We start from the raw sequence: 26,050 nt of genomic DNA, 5'->3' as shown, positions 1-26,050 counted from the left end.
AAATTTGAATGAAGTTAATTTATTTCAGTAATTGAACTTAAAAGGTGAAACTAATATATTATATAGACTCATTACATTCAAAGTGAGACATTTCAAGCCTTTATTAGTTATAATTTTGATGATTATGACTTACAGCTTATGAAAACCTCAAATTCAAAATTACAATATTGTGAAAAAGTTTTCATAAGCTGTAAGCCATGATCATCAAAATTATAACTAATAAAGACTTGAAATATCTCACTTTGCATGTAATGAGTCTATATAATATATTAGTTTCACCTTTTATGTTGAATTACTGAAATAAATGAACTTTTGCACCATATTCAAGTTTCACGTGTATTATACGACCCCATTAGAAACAATCACCGTCCGAATAGGGCTTTATACTAACGCTTCTCCTTGTGTGTGTTTCGACCTGTTTGCTCGCCAATCTTCCGCATGCTTTCATTTCATTTCCATACGGATGGTATCCGACATAAAAATAAAATGCCAAATTGCAGAAACTGCGAACACTGGCCATTTTAATGCTCACTTACTTGGGTTTATTATAAACAACCAATTCTATAAACTCATCTCACTTGCAATAGGGTTTAAAAACTAAATTAAAGTTACATCAATAAGTAAACCATTAAAAGACACGCAAGCGCAGCACGACCTTCTGTAACACACACTCTCATCTCTGTGATAATCTGTGTTCATGCCATGTCGTAATTATCGTCGTGATGTGGTCAGGTGGTGCGAGTAAGAGCTCTCCGAAAATTCAAGATGTAATTACAAGCTCTACCGTGAACGCTTTCTACTATTTAATCACGTGAACGCACCTATAAACACAGATGACAGATGTCAGGTGATAAGAATTGTAACTCGGTCATTGTTTAGAAAACTAGTCCTGTCCGAATAGTGTTAATTTAACTCTATTACAATGAATTTTGACATGTGCTTTGTGATTATTGTGATTTTGTGTCAGGGCCGGACTCTAGAGGGCGCCACTGTCAGGTGCAAAAGAACCTCAAAAGCCCATTATATTCATCTTACTGTCCGAAAAACAGTGATATGTGACCCTGGACCACAAAACCAGTCACATGGGTACATTTTTTTACATTGAGATGTATACGTCATCTGATTCATTGATGTATGGGTTGTTATGATTGGACAATATTTGGTCGAGATGCAACTATTGAAAATCTGGAATCTGAGGGTGCAAAAAAATGGAAACATTGAGAAAATCTCCTTTAAAGTTGTGCATTTATGTTCACGATTGTGCTGCATTCACTCACAGAAATACATGTTTTATATATTTACGGTAGGAAATTTACTAAATATCTTCATGGAACATGATCTTTACTTAATATCCTAATGATTTTTGTCATAAAATAAAAATGGATAATTTTGACCCATACAATGTATAGTTGGCTATCGCCACAGATATACCCGTGCGACTCGAGACTGGTTTTGTGATCCAGGTTCACATATATTAATAAATAAATAAAATAATCAATGCATTTCAGTGTAACACCTACTGAAGTTTAGAGGACAGACCATCCAATAAAGTGACTACATGTAGGCTAGTTGTTCAATTTTATTTGATAAATTAAAGATTTTTATTATTACTCACATTTAAGTAGCTCATAAAAGAAAATGATATCTGTACTGACCTGTGCAGCGCTGCACCTCGGTTAGTCCATTTCAAACTTCCCCTCTGCCTATGGAAAAACACAGAAAATAATTATTATAATTATAATTTTGAAAAATTACTGTTTGCTTAAATGTATACATGTAATATTTCAGTTACTGCTGTATTCATGAGATTTCACTTTACTTTATCCATGTGAGATGCATTTTAAAGCACATCTATTTTTTAATAATTAAATCATGCTGCTTGTAAAATGTGTATTTGTTTAATGAACCATAGCCATCAATATGCTTAATTGATCAGTGCAGCAGAGATTTATTCAGTGAATTATTGATCAAAGATCAACAAAAGGTGAAGTAATTAGAGATTATTAAATTTGCTGATCATGAAAAAATAGAAAATGCTTCAATCAATGTGAATAAAGAGATAAAATGTGAATTTTCAATTGAAAATAAAACAGGCGTAACGTTATAGTTGGAAAAATGCCAAACGATGTGTTTCTCATTAAAGCACATGCTCTGAATTTATGAACAACTAAACATGAGCTTGTACAAATATAAATCTATAAGTTGCCATAACATAAAACAAGAAATACATGTATAATCCAATGAATCCACGTGCACTTTTTTAATATGAATGATGATTTCCAAAAAATGATTTTGCAAGATTAAACAGGAACAAGTTATGCGTGTTTTTTATGCATATAAAAATTATATTTTGATATGCTTTACTATGCCCAAATGCACAGTGTCGAGTGTTTTAAGAAAGAGAACGTATTTTTAAACATAAATTAAAATATTATTGTGACCTTTAAAGCCAAAGATACTTATTTTATAAACCTTTAACTTCAGACAACATCTACGGTTTTGCATATGAGCTTGATAAACATGTAATTGTGTATATTAATAGTAAGTTATGCACATGCACGCTCTTGTACTCTTTCTTTTGTCTCACTTTTCTCCAAAACATTTGGTGCATATTGCAAAAACACAAAAGATCCTGAGTTTGTGCATGGGGAAAGTTCGGACTTTGGAGAAGAGAAACAAATTATGATGCAATATCATTCATTGCGGCGAACACATATTTAAAATAGTATATTATATATATTTGCAGTATATTTAGAAATGTTACACTGTTAATGTCCCAAACACATTACACGCAGAAACAAAGACAACTACGAATGTAATAGGATTTAAAATACTTAAATGGATTAAACCAAAAATAAACAGATAAAATAAATGTTTGCAGTGTATCATAAAAACCGTGAAATATTAAATTCTGCACTGTTATTTTTGGGACTAAACTGGCTTCAATACACACACTAATAGACAATCATACACTCCTCCTACACTAAAAGGCTTATGTGTTATAATATCTGCAATTCTGATCTTTGTTCGTTTGCAAGTTTAGTTGGAGATAAACATATGAAATATTTTTTTTAATTATAATTTAAAAAGACACACATGCACAAGATAATGCAAAACACACACATCTATTTTAGCATAAAATTATCGTTTTTATATAGAGCTAATTATAATTCAAATAGACAAACTCTAAACCTTAAACGAAACTTTTGCATTTTTAGATTAAAAACACAACACATCATTTATTTAATCTGTGGATCTCTTTCATCCAAATGAAAAAGTAAGTAAACGTGTGTGTAAACACTGATATAAGCTAGTATTTCGCTGTTCAACAATGTGCACAAAATAAATGCAAACAGATTTAAAAAGTATTAAAATTATAAAAATTAAAAATCACGACTGCGTAAAAAGCCGTGTTTGTGTATGTGTGTTTTTAGTAAACAAACTTGCTTAATAGAAAATTAGTGTCTTAAAATACATTAGTAATCATGAAAAAATGTAGTCTGTGGTATGTTTAATCTTATCAGTCTTTTTTTTATCCATATTGACTAAAGTATCGATAGAGCTCGTTTCACACACTGCATCAAAATGGTGGACTTGAACTTCACACACACACACACACACACACACACACACACACACACACACACACACACACACACACACACACACACACACACACACACACACACTCTCTCTACTGAGGAATGAGACCCCCTCAATGCAGACCGTTTGTGTTTGTGTGTGTGTGTGTGTGTGTGTGTGTGTGTGTGTGTGTGTGTGCCTATGAGGGAGAGCAATCGAGTTTGAAAATATTTAGAAATATCCCAAAATTAAATTTAAAGTTATGTGCTAAATTCTTTCCATAATAAATATGTATTTTTGAAGCACTTCTCTCTGTGTACGCCTGAGGGTGAGCAATCGAGATGCTAATATTTAGAACTTTCCCAAAATTCCATTTAAAGTGATATGCTACGTTTTTACTCTAATAAATATGTATTTTTTAAGTATTTCTAAAATATTCAATTTTTTAAGTGTGTGTGCTCTTGGCGCTAACACATATTTCACAATTAAAAATGTTTGAAGTCCCTGTTGATGATCTGGCAGTTCTCAAGTAGCAAAGTCAGCAAATTCAACAACAGGTAAAAACACACACACACACACACACACACACACACACACACACACACACACACACACACACACACACACACACACACACACACACACACACAGAAAGTTATATTTGGCTGGAAGGCATAAATCTACATATGCATCACAACAAAACATCACATTTATTGTCCTAAAAACTGTCTGATAATTATCAGGAAAAAAACAAAACAAGCCTTTACAGAAAATACAGTCTGGAATTCTTACAATATTAAATAAATATGGGTCACGATTCCTAATTTATTGTCAACTTATTTAGGGAATATATTTATAAAATGAACGTTCCTATTATTTATTCTAATTAATAAAAACCCTTATGTACATGTGTGTATGAATTATATTTAAGATTTAGGGATGCCATATTGTAAAAAAAAAAAATCTCCTGAGCAATGCTATATAAAAAAATCATAAATGTGTTATAGCATAACTATCAGGATAATATCATAATATTGTTGATTTTTAAATGCGTTATGCAAACAAAAATGACCTTAATAAAGCGAACCACATGTGCATTTCCTACGTTTAAATATTTGTGGTCAAAAAGCACCTAAAAACGAATCACTGTATACAATGGCAATTCAAAATAAACATATCAAAAATATTGCATGCACTAAATAAAATCAGTTGATCAAAGGCCCACCGCTGAAATTCAAGAGAGGCCGACACAAAGAGTGAAGCCAGGCCTCTTGCTACCGGTTATAATTTAGAAGAAAAACGGCAACATTTTGACCCAAATATTAATATTAACAAATACCTCTTTCGCTGTGTTGTATTTAATAAAAGAAGAAAAGTTTAGTAAACACAGTAAAGCATCATCTCAACATGGCTGAAAAGCGTCAGCATTAGTATACTTGTAAACTGCAATGCATCCGAATGAGGTCAGATGTAATCTGGGATACATCTCGGAGAGATTTACTGCGTTTCGGAATAATATCGAGTGATAATTCATAAATCTGCAAATGCACAAACATTCGTGTCATTTGCATCAGACCCGAATCCGTGTGTGTTAATCCTTCAGAAATGCATGTTTTAGCAATCTGTGCATCGGAGAAGAAGAAGAAAAAAAGCTCACACACACACACACACACACTGCTGTGACTTACACACATCTGCGAGGACGTCAGCGTCCGGAGGCAGTGCTTTCCTCAGGCCTCTTTTTCCTCGGATGTTTTTCTGCAGGGAGAAAAGGGCTGCTATTCCTCGAGCCGTCCCGTTCCGCTTTCCCGGTCTGGAATTCCCGTGTTCCCGTCGACAGGCTCTGGTTGTGCTCGTCTGGGCCTCTGGAACAATAGGAGGCCTCCGGGGCGTCTGGGAGGCGTGTGTGAACCCCGTCTGCGGACCGGAGCGCGTCTCGCTGAATGCTGCGTGTTAGCAAACACACAATTAGCGTGTTTGTCGCATGCAAACGGTCCACATGCGATCGGCTCTCGGAGGCCCGAGGAGTGTTGAATAAACGCCCCCCCACCTCCTCTTTCACGATCCTCTTCTTCTGCGTCTTCCCCTCCCCTTCGCAACCATCCTTCACTTTTTTTTGCCATAGTTGCATGCCGTTTTCCTTACACTCCCAACGTGTAGATCAACGATTTTCAGACGCCTTTTGAGAGCAACTGGCACCTGTCCCATATCGGAAAACCAGAATTCCTCCGAACGGATCAGGAGCGGATCGGGTCAGTGAGGTTTTCGGCGCCCCGACGGGCCTGACGCGGGCTTCGGGTCGAGGTGGATTCGCCTGCACGCTGAAATCGGAAAGGAAATGTGTCAAAATAGGACTCTGGGAAGCAAACCTGGCTGGAAAATCTTCAATCAGGTGCATGGAAAAGCTCAGGAACGTGCTGGGAAAGCGGGAGCGTTTTAGCAGGTTTGTGGAGGAGCCTCTGTCGCGCTTTAGTCAGGAGGCCCTCGTGGCAAAAAAAAAAAGGTTTTCTTTTCTCTTTTTTTTCCCCCTCTTGCACGCTCTAAAATCTCCTTTCCAGTGGGTCTCCACCTTGCGTGCGGCACGGAGACAGCGGGGCTCGAGGAACCCGTACGGGAAGAACGGGGGAGAGGGAAAGAGATATGAAACTGGAGACGTAGAGGAGTGAAACTCCTCATCAGACGTCCCACATGGCCTTGCACTTCAGAGAGAGAGAGAGAGAGAGAGAGAGAGAGAGAGAGAGGGAGAGAGAGACAAATAAAGAGAGAGAGAAGTGGGAGGGTGGAAAAACAGCAAGTCCAGAGCAGAAGAAAGAGAGAGAGAGAGAGAGAGAGAGAGAGAGAGAGAGAAAGAGAGAGAGAGAGAGAGGGAGTGAGGGAGTGTGACATAGATACTCCTCCCCCAGCGCGCAGACTCAGTGTGTTTTCCCACACACACACACACACACACACACATGGATAATCCCAGCAGAAAGAAAGAAAGAATGAGTAGAAATGCAGCAGAAGAACACCGTAAAACTGTTTGAAACTTTTGAATTCCTCATCGTTTCTGAACATAAAAACCAGCTGGCTTATTTTTTTAGGTCATCTTTCCCACAAACATTATATTGGGCGCTTTAAAGGTTTGCTTTAATAGTGCATTGGAAATCAAACAGCGTACAGTAAGTATAGATCTCTGAATAATCTTCTAAATGCAACCAGAACGGCACTGGTTCACGTGTGTGTCTGAACGCAACGCACCCAGTTTGAGTTCTGGACGTTGCAAAGTTTTGCATTGAATAACATCTTAAACTGTGGTGTATTCCTCAAATAAAGCTTCATGTGACTTCAGACGACTTGGGATGTAGTGCATGAGTCGTGTGGAAGGTTTGGAAGCACACGGCGAGTAAATAATGATTTTTGAGTCAACTTTAACCAGCAAGTTTTCGACTTTGAGGATAATAAACTCTCATAAAAAATTTTTTAACACGTCAACTAACTAACCATGACATACATTGTCATTTCCACCACATCTCAAACGGCCATTCATTCTGTGGCGGAAATTACATTTAAAACAAATTTAGAATAAAATAGCTATCTTAATTTCATAATCATCGTAAATAGACATAATTAATACTTTCACACTTCGCATAATTAAAGAAATGACTGGAAATGATGCACAGTATAAATATTCTGCTAACAAATTATATTTATCTTGAGGTTTTCATTGACATTGCAAGTATACTAACCTGAAATAAAACTAATCGGGGACATAATATGTAAATTACACCACAATGAATAAATGACAGCTGTAATTTAATCATTTTCACATTGAAACGGTCAATGCTCCTTTCACTTTTTGTTTAGATAATCATAATAAAAATGCATTTTCATAGTTTTGGATGTTTGGGAGTTTATCCAAAAAACAAAACAAACAAAAAAAAATCTGTTAGATAACAAAAATCAGCCACTGGTTCACACAAGTGCCAGTACTTGAAGTAACAACCAATCACAATCTTCACACTGGATTTAGACAACAACTCTGACCTCCCAGCCAATGAGAAAGCGGGAAAATGAACAGACTCCGCCCCCCACAACGCCGCTCTCCTCATGTGCCCTTTCTCTCTCTCTCCCTTCTCCTCGTTCATCCCTCCTTCATCCCTCCATCTGCCCCGTTTGCTGAAATCCCTCCCTTGCGGTGAGCGAGCGAGGCTGGGAAAGAAAACTGCACAAACATCATTCAAACACACCCACCGTTAGAGAAGTGCCGCTCTCGTTCCCCTTCATTTCTGCCCAGTGTCTGAAATTGTGGCAGGCGCTATTGTAATAAATGAAAAGGAAACGGACAGAGCAAAAAAAAAATTTTGTTTGCTCTTGTGCTCGCGCCCGAAACCCCTCGAGGGTCGAACTCGCTGTGCAAACTTTTCCCTCCCTCTCTCTCTCTCTCTCTCTCTCTCTCTCTCTCTCTGCTCTTCCTCTCGGCAGAAAGTGGGAAAGCCTGCGAACTGCGAAAACCTCTTGTGGACTTACTCAACACTTCTCTCTGCAGTTTCTCTGGGGACTGAGGGAAGATTGTGCCACTTCAGAAGGTGGGGCTTGTTTCTTAACCGGCGTGTTTCTGTGTCTGAAAGTGTGAATGCTGCGCTCGGACTGATCTAACATGGCCGACGCATTCCCTCCGGCGCTGGCTCGCGTCTGTCCTCGCACACTAACACACACAACCAGGCCAATGCAGAGTTAATGCGTTCGTGTAAAAAAAAAAAGAAAAGAGTTGGACGGTTTTACGCCGTTAAGTTTGGGACCCCGTCGTTTTCCTCCCACGTCACATCTCGCCACGGCTTCTGACCAATCGGTGGCCTCGTTTCTGGGAGGCAGATAAAAACGTGCACGCTTATATTTCATTTCTAACTTCAGAGATACCAGATTGTATCCCTAAAGACTGAGCAAGCAGGACAGAAACGCTTTTTCTTTTGTTATATAGCTCTCCGTTTAGTAGCTTTTTTTGCATTTGCTTACAGGTTACTGGCCAACTTCAACACCGCCTTTATGTCTAAACACGGCTCCCGTTAGCACGACGCAGGGACAGAGCAGAGCAGTGTTTTTGAGATGCATCACACCCAATCTCAAATGTGCATTCATTCACAATCAATGCAATGCAATGCTAGCAGAGGAAAATGTGTGAAAGATGCTACATGCTAAAAACACACGGATTCCTGATTATACGATGAATTTGAGTCAATGCCGTGATACTAGAACATGAGGACTGTTGAAAACATAATGCTAACGTTGACATGGCACAGAAATACTTCACCTCTCTGAGGCCACGTTCAGCACAAAATGGCGGCAGCCTCCATTTCGGAGATGGCGACTGTCTTGTATCTGACGCCTTTATGATGACTTCTGTGAGAAACACACGCAAACAGGAAACAATAAAGATTGCATTGTGAAAAACACGTTTTGCTTAATCATGTGTATTTTTTAAACGAGTGTAACAGTAAGTGATGCACATTTTTCCTTCTTTACACATTAAAAAAATGCATGGATGAAACAAATGTTCAGTTTTTTTCTAAAGTTGCATTAAAAATCACAATTAAAATGCATAATAATTGCATTAAAATTAAATGCATTTCTCGCCTTAAATTGAATGCATTTGTATTTATTTTAATGCAATGCAGTTTTCTTTCTCTAGAAAGAGAAGCTATATTTGGACAATTCTCCCCATGGATCCTTGTCCTTGCGAAATCATCCGATGCCCCAGACTTTAACTGGACATTGAAAATGAAATAATATGCCAACTAGCACAAATGTTTCGCTGAACATTTTAGTCAGCATTGCATTATTTGATATCGTGATGTTGGCCTGTTGTTAGGCCGCGTTCACATGGGTGAGTAACCTGGACGAGGCACACACACACACACACACACACACAAGTGTTTGTCGCAACAGGAAATGCTGGACAAATAAAAGCCAGCAGGATCTTTGAGCGCCGAGAACTGAGATTCTCTTTCATGTCCGGAAACATAAATACTATGAGTTTAAACGTAATTATTCTTAAAAAATAGCAGCTTTTGTTTGTTTCTACTTTTAAAATTAAACTTTGAAGGCAAAATCAGTCTCTGTTCAAACATGCAAATTGGACACAATTAAAATATGCAACGTTAAGACGCAATTTGAATATGCTCCTCCAAACAAATCCACATTTAAACAAGCGTCTCACAGATAAACTCCGTTCCCGACGTCACACAAAAAAGGCGGCATGGGCCGTTTGAGGTGGTCTGACCTCTGACCCCCACGCGTGCCTAAACGACTGCTCCATTGACTCCCCACTGGGTCAGACAGAAAGGTCACGACCCCCGGGTCAAAAGCGTTACTCAAGGGGCTGTTCAAGCTAAATTGAGAGGGTGCGACATTTGTTTGCTTTGACGGGGTAAAGATTACGCTCACGTTAAGTGTTGCCGACAAGCGGGTCAGCCCCTTGGGAATGACCTGTGGGACCTCAGACAGCTCCTCTTATTAACTGCTGCTGACCCTTGACCTCTGGCACCATCCGAGCGACACCGGGTTCTCGCGCGAGCACCTGATCGGACACAGAAACCAATCACGCCCTTCATATTAGTTTATTTGAATATAAATGTTGAAATTAAAAAAGTTGGCATTCGTTTAAATCTCTTTAACAACCTCATGATAATATTACATGCAAAATGTTCTGTGTAAATCAAATACATTATAAAAGGAAAGAACATTGTTGTTTTTTCATAATTTATTACACTAGAGTTGTATTTGAAAGAACATTTGGGAAATACTTTATAATGCATTATAAATGAATTTTTAAATGCATTAATTATGCATCATATAATGCATTGTATGATCTCATGAATAATTTTAAACCACAGTTATAAAACACCGTTATAATATATTAAAATACATGACAAACAATCAATTTCAGATGTAATAAGGAATCTGCAAATATTATAATGCATTTTAACTTTGGTTACAATTATTTGTACAACGTATATTATTAGCACCTTTATAATGCATTATACATGACGGCTTTAAGTAAAGTGTTGCCAAAGTTTGTAGTGCCGAATTAATAATTAATTTGATCAATTATGTAATATAAATGATTACTCTAACCATTTTTTTTAACCTCCTGTAGATGATGCAATATTTATTGTATTAAGTGTGTTAAAAAACTTCAGTAGCATTATCAATTATATAAAAGATTACATTGTTCCCCTTTAAAATTGTGTGGCAACACCTTAAATATGAAATATATTTATGAATAATTATTATGCATGTATGCCTAAAACTAAATATTGTAAGGGGAAAATATACAGCACCATTGTGAAAACAAGTGTGTGTGTGTGTGTGTGTGTGTGTGTGTCAAGAACAAGACAAAAAAGTAATAAAATATCCATGTTTTTTTCCCATGAAATTCCTGATATTTAAAATGTGTGACTAACCCTAAGCCACACAATAGCTATTAAAAATTATTTTTCGATGAACTCTGTCTATATCAATATTTATAAAATTCAGACATTAAAAACACTTTTTAACACCTTTTAAGTAGGCTATTTAAGTAAATTGTGTGCAAATGTAATTACACTAATTTGGCCAAATATTATTTTTAGATTAACTATATATACATTTTTTTTTTTTTTTTACTCAGACGATTCACAGGCTGGCTACATGTTTTCATTATATAATATTCTATATTCAGTTAACACAAAATGTTCTGTTAATAACCCATAAAAAAATTAAAAAAACGTATTCTTTATACAATTAATAAATGTGTGTGAATATAACACACATCCAGAACAATTCAAACACCAGTGTAAAGACACTTCACATGTCATATAATTCTTCCACAAAATAGAATTATAAATAAATCATAAATTCACTCAATATCACTTCTCATGATATCACATTTTTCCTTGGTTGTAATAACAAGCAAGCTTGTCTTATTTTGTTCGTAGATAATCTATCCATTAACAAACAAAAATATTATGCGCAAATTCGCACACTGGTTGATGAAGATGAGCTAAAAATCACGTTAAATACAAACTATTTACAAAGTTAATTAACAAAAAAACTTCCTTAACAAGAACAAACTTTGCAAAAACAAACCACTGACTTTTCCCCAATGTTGATAAATGACACGAGCAAACATTTTTATACAATTCAAATGGCTTTTTAAACAACATTTTTGTTTGTTCTTGTCATGATATGAGATCTTTAGTTTAAACATAGCTATTGAGACCTGTCAATCAAACAAACGACTGCAAACGACATATAAACTCAACTCACCCGCTCATCGAGTTCATCACATCTCTTCTGCAGGGCTTCAGCTCTTCTCTTGCAGTCTTCCTGTCGTGTGTGTGTGTGTCCGTGTGTGTGTGTGTGTGTGTCCTTGTGTTTGGGCCGCTCTTCATGCGAAGCTGGCACGGGACGTGACCTGGCGCACAGCAACCAAATAAAAAGAGAGAGGGACAAACTCAGCTTAGAAGAGAAAAACTATTTTTTTTTAAACTTCAGGTGCAAATTATATTGAACCGGAGAGTGAGTTGAAAAGCATGATATTTCCCAGCTCTCAACTTGAAAATGTCCTTGTGTGAATAACAGCATGCAAATTCGTGCAACTTCTGAATCTGAACTGCGGAGACCGTAAAAAACACACTTAAAAAAAAACGTTTGTGGACAAATTGAGTTATAAAGTGCATTGAATCCAGTGGCGTTCGGACCCGGATCTGCCACGTCAGCCATGTGCTTTTGGACATGATCATCATCATCATCGTTCCTCGGGTCGAACTCGACACACCCAGCTAATCACACACACACACACACACACACACACACACACACACACACACACACACACACACACACACACACACACACACACAGTGTGTCTGTCTTCTGTGATTGCACATAAACACATTAAAATGCACTTCTGCATGTCACACACAGATTTTTGATACATTACGAGCAACAAAACGACTTATCTGAGGTCACACGTTTTTTTTTTTGTGAACGCAAACATCATTAACATTGAACGAGCTCTGATTTGTGCAACAACTACATCCTCTATGATTGTGAAATACATTTGAAAGCCATTTAAAAGAGCTTGAGTTTGTGATTGCTTAAAGTCCGTCTGCAATTCCTTCAACGTCGTCATCGTCGCACGTTCCAGACATTTACACTCTTAGATGAGAAGCTTCTGTTCGGAACCTTCCAGGGTTCCGTCACGCGCATCACAGGTTCCTTCATCGGATCATTCTATGGATTAACTTTTAATTCATTCATTTTCTTTAATGCATTCTTCATTTTATGAATATTTACAGCTCGTAAAAGTATCTTTTTCTAATAACCGGGCAATATAAATGCAATAATCCTTCATGGTTGTACAAACGGTATCATGCAAAAAATATTTGGATGCTTAAAAAAGCCTGAATGTCATTGAAAATGTCATAATTTTCTCAGTTTGAATGTCTTTGAATCCGCAGTTCGAGAATCATATTAACTATTAACATGTTCAACAAACAAACACTAACATAATACTGACTGTTGGTTAAGCATTTCAACTTTATTATTTGAACTTATTTGTTTTTATTGCAAATGATTAGTTTTAAAGGTGTGCTTGTGCATCTTTCTTTACAATAAAGGACATAAATATCACAGCAAATATGTAATGCAATGATATGCAGAGAGTTTTATTTGTGTCCAAATACCGTAGAAGTAAGACACAAAACTGAGGGTCAACAGCAAAATAATGAATAATGTCTCTGATCATAAAATAATATTGATAATTTCTTCATTTCATTGGTTTTAGCTTGAGCACTGATCACGATAAACACATTTAGCAATGATCATCACACTCGTTTTTAATATATATATATATTTTAAACACATTTGACACTTAATAAATTGCAACAAAAATGTCTGTTATATTCTCGTCCAAACCCTGCAATCATATTACGTTCAAAAATATTAAATTTGGCCTAAAAAAAAGTATTTACTAAACTTAAATGCACATATAGATCTGCTTTTAAAAACTTACAAGTAAAAATTATTTACTTATATATTTACTGTAATAATGTTTTCTTACATTGTTTTTTATTAAAAAGCCACAACAAAAGCAAACAATTACAAATATACTCAGATTTCATCAAGTACATAAACAAATCAAATAAAGTCATTTTAAAAATAATTAAACCCTTTATTTTAAATCAAACCTATATTTTGAGTTTACAACAAGCCAGCAATTTGAAAATATCAGTTACATTTTTTGTAATTGTATTACGTGCGTCAAATACGTAATATTTCATTTTTCATGTTTCTATTTAGCTTTCATTTATTTTTATGCCAGTTTTATTTTTCATGCACTTCTAATTATTTTTAGTGCTTCAACTTGAACTTGTTATTTTATCTAGATGTCATGCAACATCTCAAATTTTCATGACGTTTTAAATCTAATATTTATATTTCATTTCAGCTTTTGAACAAAAATGTAGTAAACAATGATAACCCTGCACTACGATAACAACAGAGAAACAAAAGCTTAGGAACACAAATACTTCAATATCATCAAATAAAATTACTTTATATATATATAAACAATCTCTCTATATTTTGTGTCTACAATAAGCTAGCCATTTTTTCCATTTAAAATCGTAATAGTTTGACATCTAAATCTCGACCTCGATTCAGCTGAAGAGAAGCTGACTTTGACTTGTGAACGTGATGAAGTATTGGATGTGTGTGTGTGTGTGTGTGTGCCGTTAAACCAGCCGTTCTCCTGCGCTCACCTAATGAGACACGAGAGAAAGAGACGGGGTTCACGGGGGGCTTTTCTCAATAATCCCCCCACCCCCAACTTCATCCGTTTCAATAGGTAGAGCTGTCTGTCTCTCGGCCTGTCTGTCTCCGCGGGTCACGTGTGCCACACACACCACAAAAGCCTCTTTATGAAGAGCGTATGCAGATAGAGCTGCTGCTTTTGTGCAGCGACCCCAAGCCTGGAGGAGGGATGGGGCGAGAGACACCGAGAGAAAGAGAGAGAGAGAGAGAGAGAGAGAGTGTGAGAGAGAGACACAGAGAGAGAGAGACACAGAGACAGAGAGAGAGAAAGAGAGAGAGAGAGTTGAGTGTAGATCCTCAGGATTGGTGTGAAAACGCAGCAAACACTCGCATGTTTCAACCTGGTTTGTGACGAACTGGTTTAAATGTCTATTAAAGACCCGTAAAGATCAACACCAGTCTTGTGGCTTGAAGTCGCACTCCTCTGCTTTACATGATGTTCTACACACTGATTGTGGCAACCAGAAAAAGAACGTCCTTAATACACATTTTGTAGGACCGACAATATGAACATTTATTAGCATGTTCTTAATAGTACATATTCTTGGTCTTAAGGCCCGTTCATGGACGATAACTATAATAATAAATAACTAACTATAAATAATTATTAATGATTGTTCTAAAGTTTATTTATATACTATTCATTTTTTATATATATAATATTTATTTTTATATTCTCAGCTTTAATTTTAGTTTAGTTTTTAGTATTTTTATTATGTGACTGCACACGCACACACACACACACACACACACACACACACACACACACACACACACACACACACACACACACACACACACACACACACACACACACACACACAATCAACTTCCTGAGGAGGACATCAAGTTGCATCCAAAAGCATCTTGAATAGTATTTTAATTGCTTTGAAAATGTGTGTATTCCTAATAAACTGAAATTATTTTGGCATGCATGTATGCAGAGTAATAAAAGCAAGTGTCTTCATTTTAAGTATTCCTAATAAACGGCATAATTGCATTTTTATATGCATGCTGAAGTTGAAATGTAGTCAGACAGAATCTCGGATTAAACTGAAGATTTGAGCGTTTATTAAGCAGCTTTAAAGTTCAGTTGAACGGACTATAAACCGCGTCTCATTGTCCACTGGAGTTAGTTGACATTCGTCCAGCGTAACCGAGTATTGTCAGGTCACTTCGCAGGCAGTCTGTCAGAAAGCCAAAAGTCCCAGAATGCATTGCTCCGCTGGGAGAGTTAACTGTTGCGACGGACCGTTCTCTCTCTCTCTTCATCGGTTAGCCTTCTGTTTGTCTTTTTAATCAAACATTTTCCTTTTGTTTGGGGAATACGAGCTGCTCAGCTCCACACACGACACTTTAGTTTGACTCTGACGCTCACACACGGTGAATTACACACAATTGATACTTCAGTCATTTGATCACTTCTGAAACACGTCTGACACATTTGGGCGTTTTTAAGTGGGCTCTTAAAGGGACAGTACACCCAAAAATGTCGTTTCAACTCTATATGATGTTACTTCTTGTTTGGAAACATAGATTTGTAGTTTATAGTGATTACAGATTTCATAAGGATTCAAAAGTATCATAGGTAGTCTGAATAGCTCATAACTCTTCTCCAGTCGTATGAAGGTTTCTTTGAGGAAGGGACTTTAGGACAGTAAATAACTCCTCATGTAAGCATCTCTCTCTGTGTTGATCTGTTAAAGACGTTTGGACCTGTTCTCTAATCCCTCTGGTTTGTGTTTCTCTGGTCTCTAGAGACCCAGTGTTGTCCAGTTCACTGGTTTCTGTTCGTTCTGCATCTGTCCCACACCTGATAACACACAGACACGACAGAACCACCGCAGATCACGGAGTATATAACAGCCTGAGGAACAACACAGAGCTCAAAGATACTCAGTTACTCACACACACACACACACACACACACACACACACACACACACACACACGCACACACGCACGCACGCACGCACGCACGCACTCAAACTCAACTCACAATCACACACACACACACACTCAAACTCAACTCACAATCTCACACACACACACACACTCAAACTCAACTCACGATCACACACACACACACTCAAACTCACAATCACACACACGCACGCATGCACAGACAGACACACACACACACACACACACTCAAACTCACAATCTCACACACACACACACACACACACACACACGCACTCAAACACTCACAATCAACCACACACACACACACGCACAGACACACGCACGCACAGACAGACACACACACACACACTTACTCTCACACACACACACTTTATCCATATTGTCTAGCCCTAAAAAGGACATCCATAAGCTCAGAAATATTATTACGGTCGACCTCAAACAATATGACAATACAAACGGTGAACTTCCTTTGATAATTAATTTGCGTCAGATATAAATAAATAAACTGAGTCAGATATTAAATGTGTGTGTGACTGTCATCAGTTCAAGAAACACCAGCGCCTCCTCATGGATGAACTACACACTCCTCTTTCTGCAGGACACGTACTGTAAATCAGTGTGAGCTCGGAAAAATCTGTTCGTCTCCAAAAATATCACAGGCAAGAAGATTTACTTGAAGACCATCTGTTCTTCTCTGGCAAAACCACAAAATATTAACATAACTATAACTACAACTCGCAGAGCACATTCAAACATATTTAATACAATGTAGTTGGATAAATAGAAAGAGTTAAATTACATATAAATGAAATGAAATGTATATTAAATAATAATAATTTAATATATATGATACAATTATTTAATAATAATTGAATATATTAAATATTATTAAATATTATTTTGTATTTAAATTAAATATAAAAATTAATTAAAGAATATTAAAGATTTCATTTGTGGTTTTTATTTCTTAAAAATTAAGATTATAGGCTAAAAAACACACTTTATATGTAATCGGTCACTAACCTTTTATCACTAATTTAATTTAAAGTTTCTAAATTAAACTTAAGTATTGTAATTAGTAAAGATAAAAAGAAAGAAGTTCAGCATGTCATGTAAAGCTCATCTCTGGCTAAATGAGGCACAGGCACACGCACACACACACACACACACACAAATACACAAAAGCTAAAAGCACAGGGAACCGATCCAAAATCTGAGAGAGCAAAGAGCACCCGACATCTGCATTAAAATAATGAAGCATTATGGGATTAAACTATAACCAGCGCTTCTCCAGACAGATATTAAACATTATCATCGGTGGATCAATATCAAAGCAAAGCTGGCATTATGATTATGGATTCCAGGACTGACCTTGATCGTGTCCAGAGAACCGTCTGAGAGGCCGATGAACTACAGCGAGACTCTCTGTTCATTAAAACACTCTAAGCACGCGGGTCACCGAGTCCACACACACACACGCACACACACACACACACACACGCGATAGACAGGTGCTGTCTGGGTCAGGAGGGGAATAAGTGCACCGGCCAGACGGAGGTGAGTAAATATACACAGACTTTAATTCAAATGCATAGTGTTAGTAACACAAGACACACAGCAGCTGGAGAAACAGTACAGTGACCCTCCAGCACACACACGCACACACACACACACACGCACACACACTCACTCACTCACTCTCACACACACACTTGCATGCCCACACACACACACACACTCACTCACTCACACAAACTCTCACTCGCACACAGTCGCACTCGCACACAAAGTAATCAGAAATGAAGTATACAATATGTTAATTATTAACATTTGTGGTTTGTTAACATTAATAATGTTAACATTATTAACATTATGTCAATCTATCGGTCTGTCTGTTTAACATTGTAAAAAAAAAATAAAAAAAATTAATCGATTTTGATTTTTAATATTCATTGTTTATTAACAAACCATAAAAAGCAACGCAAATATTGATGGTACAATCATGGTTGATTTACGAATACAAGACTGTAAATATCCATTTAAAAAGTTCATCATATGTGACGCTGGATCACAAAACCAGTCTGGAGTCGCACGGGTATATCTGTGGCAATAGCCAACTATACATTGTATGGGTCAAAATTATCCATTTTACTTTTATGCCAAAAATCATTAGGATATTAAGTAAAGATCATGTTCCATGAAGATATTTAGTAAATTTCCTACCGTAAATATATAAAACATGTATTTTTGTGAGTGAATGCAGCACAATCGTGAACATAAATGCACAACTTTAAAGGAGATTTTCTCAATGTTTCCATTTTTTTGCATCCTCAGATTCCAGATTTTCAATAGTTGTATCTCGACCAAATATTGTCCTATCCTAACAAACCATACATCAATGGAAAGCTTATTTATTCAGATTTCATATAATATATAAATCTCAATTTAAAAAAAAATGACCCATGTGACTGGTTTTGTGGTCCAGGGTCACATATGTGTGTGTTTTCCATGCATTACCATGCGATATATCAGATTTCTATAAGCGAAACAAGTCTAATTACTTTTAAAGAGAAGATCTCATAATATTACAGTCGCCAAACTGAAATCAAAATCCAATCAAATGTGCCGAAAAACCCCATCAATCTGTAGTCCGTCACTACTTTCAGAGCCCAGAGCAAAAGCCATCCATCGTTCAGAGAAGAAATCCACATTAATAACATAAACGTGCAAATGAGGGCCGGCCCGTCGAGATCTCAATCTCTCAGCTCGTAACTCACACTAAACCCTGCCACTAAAAGCTTAAAACAACAAGACACCACAGCACGATGTCATCACCATGACTGAAATATCTCACACACACACACACACACACACACACACACACACACACACACGACTTGGGTTCTAGTCGAAAAGTGTTGACTTAGGGCTGCACGATTATGACAAAAATCATAATTATCATAATTATTCCCTTGAAATTGTAATAGGGATTATTAATTACGATTATCACAATTCACATTGAATGATGTTTTGAATAGCTTTATATCATTGTTTGAAGCGTATTGACCATATTGATATATCAAAATAAACAAGATAAAAAAAAACACTCTTCCTGAACAACGTTTATTGCTTCTCTATAGCATTACGCCTCAAACGTCAAATATATTTATTATTTATGTAAAGAAACCAAAGTAAAAAATATGCACGGTATTGTAATGTTATACTAAAAATAAAATTCAAACAATGGGGATTTTTATTTATTTTTTGGTAATTGCGCCTTTTAACGATTACATAATTGTGGCACACGTAATTTTAATCGCGATTACAAATTCAATTAATTGTGCAGCCCAACGCTGACTGGACGCCATTTGAAGGATAGCCCAGAATCCACTTTACTTGATTATACATTAAAACCCTCTTTTTAATGCATACGTTTGAATTTAATCCATCAATTAATGAAATTAACCTACTTTATTTTCATTCCCGGATTGAAAGCCCATAAATGTGACCCAGTTTACAGCATAATACTGTTCGGTATAAATAGATTCCACATGAGAAACACAATATCTGATGCCGAATAGCCGTCCTATAATGGAAATATAAACTGCCAAGAGTGATCCAAGTGTCTTTTCTCTCTCACACAAGGAGTTATAATGGCTTCTGCAAACCTGAAGCCTTCGTCGCTTCCAAATCTTCATTTCCCACAGAAATCGGTTCAGGCTCTGAACGTGCGCTGGTATCAAACTACGCATCTCGCCAAGTGTTCAGATTGATTCAGTCGCTTACACACAACGCAACTAACGAATCACCCAATCAGAAATATATGTGAATTGAGAAACAACACGATGCATAAGTAAGCAACTTCACAAAACAAAACGCACAAGTGTTTATTGAAGGAACGCTGATTTTGCATTTAAAGTGCCGTTATGCTGTTTTAAAGGTTTCTAATGTAGTTTTGTTCGTCTCCTACAAAAGGTTCACCAGCATCCAAGGTCAAAACACACTTTCATTTACTCATAATATACATCGCAGCATCAGCTCATTTCTCTCAGAGTCTGAAGCGCTTCGTTTGAAGATTCAGTCTCTCTAAACCCCTCGGTTCTGCGAGCCTGCTCTGCTCCAATTGGTCAGATGGCACAGTCTGTTGTGATTGGTCAGATGGCCCAGTCTGTTGTGATTGGTCAGATGGCCCAGTCTGTTGTGATTGGTCAGATGGCCCAGTCTGTTGTGATTGGTCTGCTCTGCTCTGATTGGTCAGATGGCCCAGTCTGTTGTGATTGGTCAGATGGCCCAGTCTGTTGTGATTGGTCTGCTCTGCTCTGATTGGTCAGATGGCCCAGTCTGTTGTGATTGGTCTGCTCTGCTCTGATTGGTCAGATGGCCCAGTCTGTTGTGATTGGTCAGATGGCCCAGTCTGTTGTGATTTGTCTGCTCTGCTCTGATTGGTCAGATGGCCCAGTCTGTTGTGATTTGTCTACTCTGCTCTGATTGGTCAGATGGCCCAGTCTGTTGTGATTGGTCTACTCTGCTCTGATTGGTCAGATGGCCCAGTCTGTTGTGATTGGTCTACTCTGCTCTGATTGGTCAGATGGCCCAGTCTGTTGTGATTGGTCTACTCTGCTCTGATTGGTCAGATGGCCCAGTCTGTTGTGATTTGTCTACTCTGCTCTGATTGGTCAGATGGCCCAGTCTGTTGTGATTGGTCTACTCTGCTCTGATTGGTCAGATAGCCCAGTCTGTTGTGATTGGTCAGATGGCCCAGTCTGCTCTGATTGGTCAGATGGCCCAGTCTGTTGTGATTGGTCTACTCTGCTCTGATTGGTCAGATAGCCCAGTCTGTTGTGATTGGTCAGATGGCCCAGTCTGTTGTGATTGGTCTACTCTGCTCTGATTGGTCAGATGGCCCAGTTTGTTGTGATTGGTCTACTTTGCTCTGATTGGTCAGATAGCCCAGTCTGTTGTGATTGGTCAGATGGCCCATTATGTTGTGATTGGTCTACTCTGCTCTGATTGGTCAGATGGCCCAGTCTGTTGTGATTGGTCTACTCTGCTCTGATTGGTCAGATTAAATTGCTTGTCAATTTTGCAAGTAGCGCATCTAATTAAATGTGTAATTTTTCATTAGAATGACTGAAATAGTATGTATGGTCCTGTAAAACGTTTAAAACGTAAACTACTTACAAATACAATCACTTAAAATATGATTAAATTGCTCATAACTTTCTTTTAAGCAAATCGATGTGGTGTGATCAAAGACACATCCAGAGTTTAAGCGTTGCAGAGTTAACATATAGCCTCACACCCAATCTGGCGTTCTCTTCGTCAAATTCGTTTGCGCGTTATTCGAGAACGGTTTGGTTTATCAAAATGCTTTTAATAATTTTGGTAACACTTTATTTTAGGGTTCAATTCTCGCTATTAACTAGTCGCTTATTAGCATGCATATTTCTAGGATATTGGCTGTTTATTAGAACTTATAAAGCACTTATTAATGCCTTATTCTACATCTCTTAATCCTACCTAATACCTAAACTTAAACGCTACAAAAACTACCGTACTAATATTAATAAGCAGTTAATTAGGAGTTTATTGAGGCAAAAGTAGTTAATAGTGAATATGTTTCTCATACAAGTGTTACCATAACTTTTTGCCAGCATAGCCTGAAGATGATGTGAGCCAATTTTGGTGAAAATCGGATGAGCTGTCTAGGACGAGAAGGTTTTTCAGGAAATTCAAAATGTCGGAAAACTTTTCATGATTCGAATCGTGTACGAGTCGAATCGCCTTGAACCAAGGAAATACATTTTTGTTTCCAGCCCTTATGGTTCAAAAGTTATAGCATTAAAGTTACAGTCGGCAAGTCTGGCTGATTGATGGGACTTTCAAAATGTTGAATGTTTACAACTCTCATGCCCCTCCCCCAATACCACGAGCACCCTCCCATCGGCTTCGTGCTCGTCAGTGCGTGTGTACCAGATTTTCTGGGAACATGCCCGTCTCTTTAGCATAATTTTCTTTTCTTTGTTTTTTTTTGACCACCTAGCTCTGTTTGTTAACCGAGGAATTGGAAGCTTGTTAGTAGATTTTCTCTCAGCCATCAAGCTTCGTACAATCCAACACACCTGCGAACTTCAGGCGTGTGCATGTGATATTGTAACGTGCGCGAGGGGGGAGGGGGGATCTGTGGCGTGTGCACGAACTGTGATTGACAGTCAGATCTCACACAGCCCTGCACTGATTGGACCAGAAGAACCGGGAGCGGTGAATTTTTGCAAAACAAATAACACGCTCCAAGTGGAGGTAGAAGCGTGTAAAAAAAAAAAAAAGAACCCCGTCGGAGCAAAGTGTCGGTCTCAGTGAATATGATCAAAAAAATATTGCCGACTTCAGCTTTAAATGGAAGCACAAATCTGGACAGTTGGTGGCGCTAAAGAGATTGAGTTAGAGACTCAAAATTTGCTATGCTTAATGTTCAGACTGTCCTCTATCAGTGTGCCAAATTGCATCATTTTCCCTCATATGGCTCTATAGGCTGCCATAGACTTCAAGAGCAGAAGAAGAAGAAAACTGATTCAAAAGATTCTAAAGGAACTAAAGGTTCTATATATGATGATGAAGAAGATTCCATATAGAACCTTTTCTTCTGAGAGTGTAGAAACTTGCTAGAAAAGTACAATTAATTGTAAAAAGTGCTGAATTCAGCAAAGCTCCAAATGGAAGCCATTCGCTCACAACACACCTCCGCTGAAACCGGGCCGTAACGGCTGATTCTGGGCCGCGCTCCATCCAAACTCCCTCTGGCAGAAACATTAGCTTATGGAAGCGGCACAGAGAAAAGTCCTCGGCCAAAAGCTCAGCTTTCATTTCAAAGCCCTGTCTTTAGTGGCTTTTTCCTGATTTAACTTTCTTCTGGCCCATTAAAAGCGTTCATAAAATTAGGTTAGCAAGTGTTTTTGCCATTAGCAGTTAGCTTATAAATAGAAATCCGAACTGCTGGACGGGTTTGGGATCGAAGCTAACCGCTAATAATGTGGCACTATGGGAGGAATAGACAGTCTCTAAATGATCCCGGAGAAAAATAAAACATCTATAGTGATTAAAATGAAATAAAGCAGAGACTGTAGCATGAAATTAGCTGCTCTATTTTAGCAGAGAGGGCATTAATGTGTTCTACATCGGTTCTTTGAGGTTACATGGCTTTTTTCGCAGCTAGCAGACGGTACTCGTTTGTCATTCGTATTGCACGCGTGTGCATAAACCGATACATAATTCTTAGTAAGCAGAGGGAGATGTGCAGACTATCAAGACTATGTCCTCAAAATTTGCATTTATATTCTTATCCCAAGATAAAACAGCTTTTAATACTTTTATGCAAGTCATTCACCGAGACAGGACACATGTTTTTTTTTAGCGTCTCGAGTCCCGTGATCTTAAGTTGACATGTCACACTAAATCTGGAGAATGCATTTTGATTCATTGCATTTCATCTAGCCGTTTGGAGTGCAAGAACGTGTCATGAATGAATGGCTCCTTATGGAAAACAGCCATGCTAAAGCTGGGCATGCTAAAGCTGGGCATGCTAAAGCTGAATTTGCACACAACTGGAAAACTAGAACAAAGAAAATGTTAAAATATTAAAAAGCAAGCAACTTCACAAAACACAATGAGGGTTTAATGATTTCACGAGACTGGCGATGAAGCTAAATAAAAACGGCTAAAAAGGACTGTACTTTTGTAGGACTGTTACAATTATTGTACGATTTTAACAAACGTTTGTGTTTATATATTATTATGGCTCTAAAATATAATAATAATACCAAAAACATATCTAAATAAAGAGCTGAATAAAAATATAAACTATTACTTTTGTAATATTTAACTGAAAAATAATAAAATTGAGTATAAACAATAATAATAATGATTTTATTGTACAACTGTAAAATTACAATACTAATATTTATGGCTGTCTTAATTTCTTCATTTTCAAATGTTAAACCATCAAACTGCTCACAGTGCCGTGGCACATTTTGAAACATTCAGCACATGTGTATATTAAGTCAAGTGAGACATTTTGCATTACATTTACATTCATGCATTTAACAGATGCTTTTATCCAAAGCCACTTGCGTTCAATGTAGGCCTATATATATAAATGTGATATATATATATATATGTGACCCTGGATCACAAAACCAGTCTTGAGTCACACGGGTATAGCCAACTATACATTGTATGGGTCAAAATTATAGATTTTTCTTTTATGCCAAAAATCATTAGGATATTAAGTAAAGATCATGTTCCATGAAGATATGTAGTAAATTTCCTACCGTAAATATATAAAACTTTATTTTTGTGAGTGAATGCAGCACAATCGTGAACATAAATGCACAACTTTAAAGGAGATTTTCTCAATGTTTTGATTTTTTTTGCATCCTCAGATTCCAGATTTTCATAGTTGCATCTCAGCCAAATATTGTCCTATCCTAACAAACCATACATTAATGGAAAGCTTATTTATTCAGCTTTCATGTGATGTATAATTCTCAAATGAAAAAAAATGAATGTGACTGGTTTTGTGGCCCACGGTCACATATGTAATCAGTTCGTGCATTCCTTGGGAATCGAACCCATGACTCTGGTGTTTTTTAAACTCAAGCTTTTTTTTTTCCACCACTGGAACAGACAAAAATGCCTATATTCAATCTGGATCCACAATGGTGCCTTTTACTAAGTAGTCAGAGATGCATCACTAGCACACCAATCAAAATATCCATTACCATCCGCACCCAGTCACAATCCAGCCAATAGGAAATCAGCAGGCCAGTTCCTCCTCTTTCCTGAGCTGATCACAGGCTTGAGGAACGCCAACAGCAACTCATTTATTCTCATTAGGCCGTTTGCCATTCCCGAGTCGGCCCTAACTCAGCCAGCTATCCCTGAGACCGTTGCTCTTCAATCAAAACCAATGGCCGACTCTAGCCTTCAACCTGTGGAAACCATCAGTGCGAACACGAGGAAGAGCTCGACTCATGTTCGGTTACGAAACAGCTCGACGGATGTTTAATATGGCCAAGCGTGACTCAAGCGAAGCTGCTTAATGTTGTCTTTGGCCGGTTCTTTTTCTAGTAATGGCTAAAGTTTCACGCTTTCGAGCTGTAACAACACGAGGAGCTCGAGTGAATATTGTAAGACTTTGTTTTGGGAGTTCATCAGATGCATGCATCCAAACACACACATCCCAGATTGAGTAAACTGAGATATGTGCTCAGAATTTTTATGATTTCTCGAGGGCTGATTGTAATATCTACCGTTTTTGTATAACAAACACACTTGTTCATTGCATTGGTTTAGTCAACTCCTCATGCAGATTCCAGAGAGATTGCTTTCGTGCTTGTATGTAAAGCGCACAAATAAAATGTGTAGAGACTAAAATGTGCAATATAAGAATATTAAACATGGACGTTTTGACTTACTAACACGTTTTAAAAAAAAAATGTTTTACTGTGGACGAATACTCAAACAACGACTCTCATTTATCCGTAAATAATGGAAAAACTTTGTCACGGAAAGACCTTTTAATAGCAAATGCATTTATGAGATCAAATATACAGTGAGCTTTACTGTTTTATGGCTGAATTTAACATTTAACAGCTCAACAATAAGCAAAATACCGCTGACAAAAGCACTAGAAATGCACGTCTGGAAATCC

The 26,050-nt window shown here is 37.4% G+C and overlaps 2 long non-coding RNA genes across 4 annotated transcripts in view; one reads left to right on the top strand and one right to left on the bottom strand.

Annotated features, from left to right (window-relative positions):
• The window catches only part of LOC306993570, a 53,916-nt gene that overhangs the window by 12,131 nt on the left and 15,735 nt on the right, over positions 1 to 26,050 (top strand). The window contains exon 1 of one of the 2 annotated variants that reach the window (XR_013796478.1): positions 6,500 to 8,147. The exons of the other annotated variant lie outside the window; for it this stretch is intronic. This is a non-coding gene — a long non-coding RNA (uncharacterized lncRNA). Of the gene's footprint in view, positions 1 to 6,499; positions 8,148 to 26,050 lie in introns of those variants that run through there. 2 annotated transcript variants of the gene reach the window in all.
• Positions 1 to 26,050, bottom strand: part of LOC306993571 — a 53,133-nt gene that overhangs the window by 16,609 nt on the left and 10,474 nt on the right. Inside the window, exons 2-6 of one of the 2 annotated variants that reach the window (XR_013796479.1) lie at positions 11,866 to 12,013; positions 10,003 to 10,135; positions 8,870 to 8,958; positions 5,271 to 5,903; positions 1,656 to 1,703 (exon numbers count right to left, since the gene is read on the bottom strand). This is a non-coding gene — a long non-coding RNA (uncharacterized lncRNA). Of the gene's footprint in view, positions 1 to 1,655; positions 1,704 to 5,270; positions 6,403 to 8,869; positions 8,959 to 10,002; positions 10,136 to 11,865; positions 12,014 to 26,050 lie in introns of those variants that run through there. The other variant, XR_013796480.1, reaches the window with a different exon arrangement.

Source organism: Phoxinus phoxinus (assembly GCF_949152265.1).
Source record: "Phoxinus phoxinus genome assembly, chromosome: 25".
Lineage (NCBI taxonomy): Eukaryota > Metazoa > Chordata > Actinopteri > Cypriniformes > Leuciscidae > Phoxinus > Phoxinus phoxinus.
Note: the sequence above shows the minus strand (reverse complement) of the source record. Positions and strands in the feature narration are given on the sequence as shown.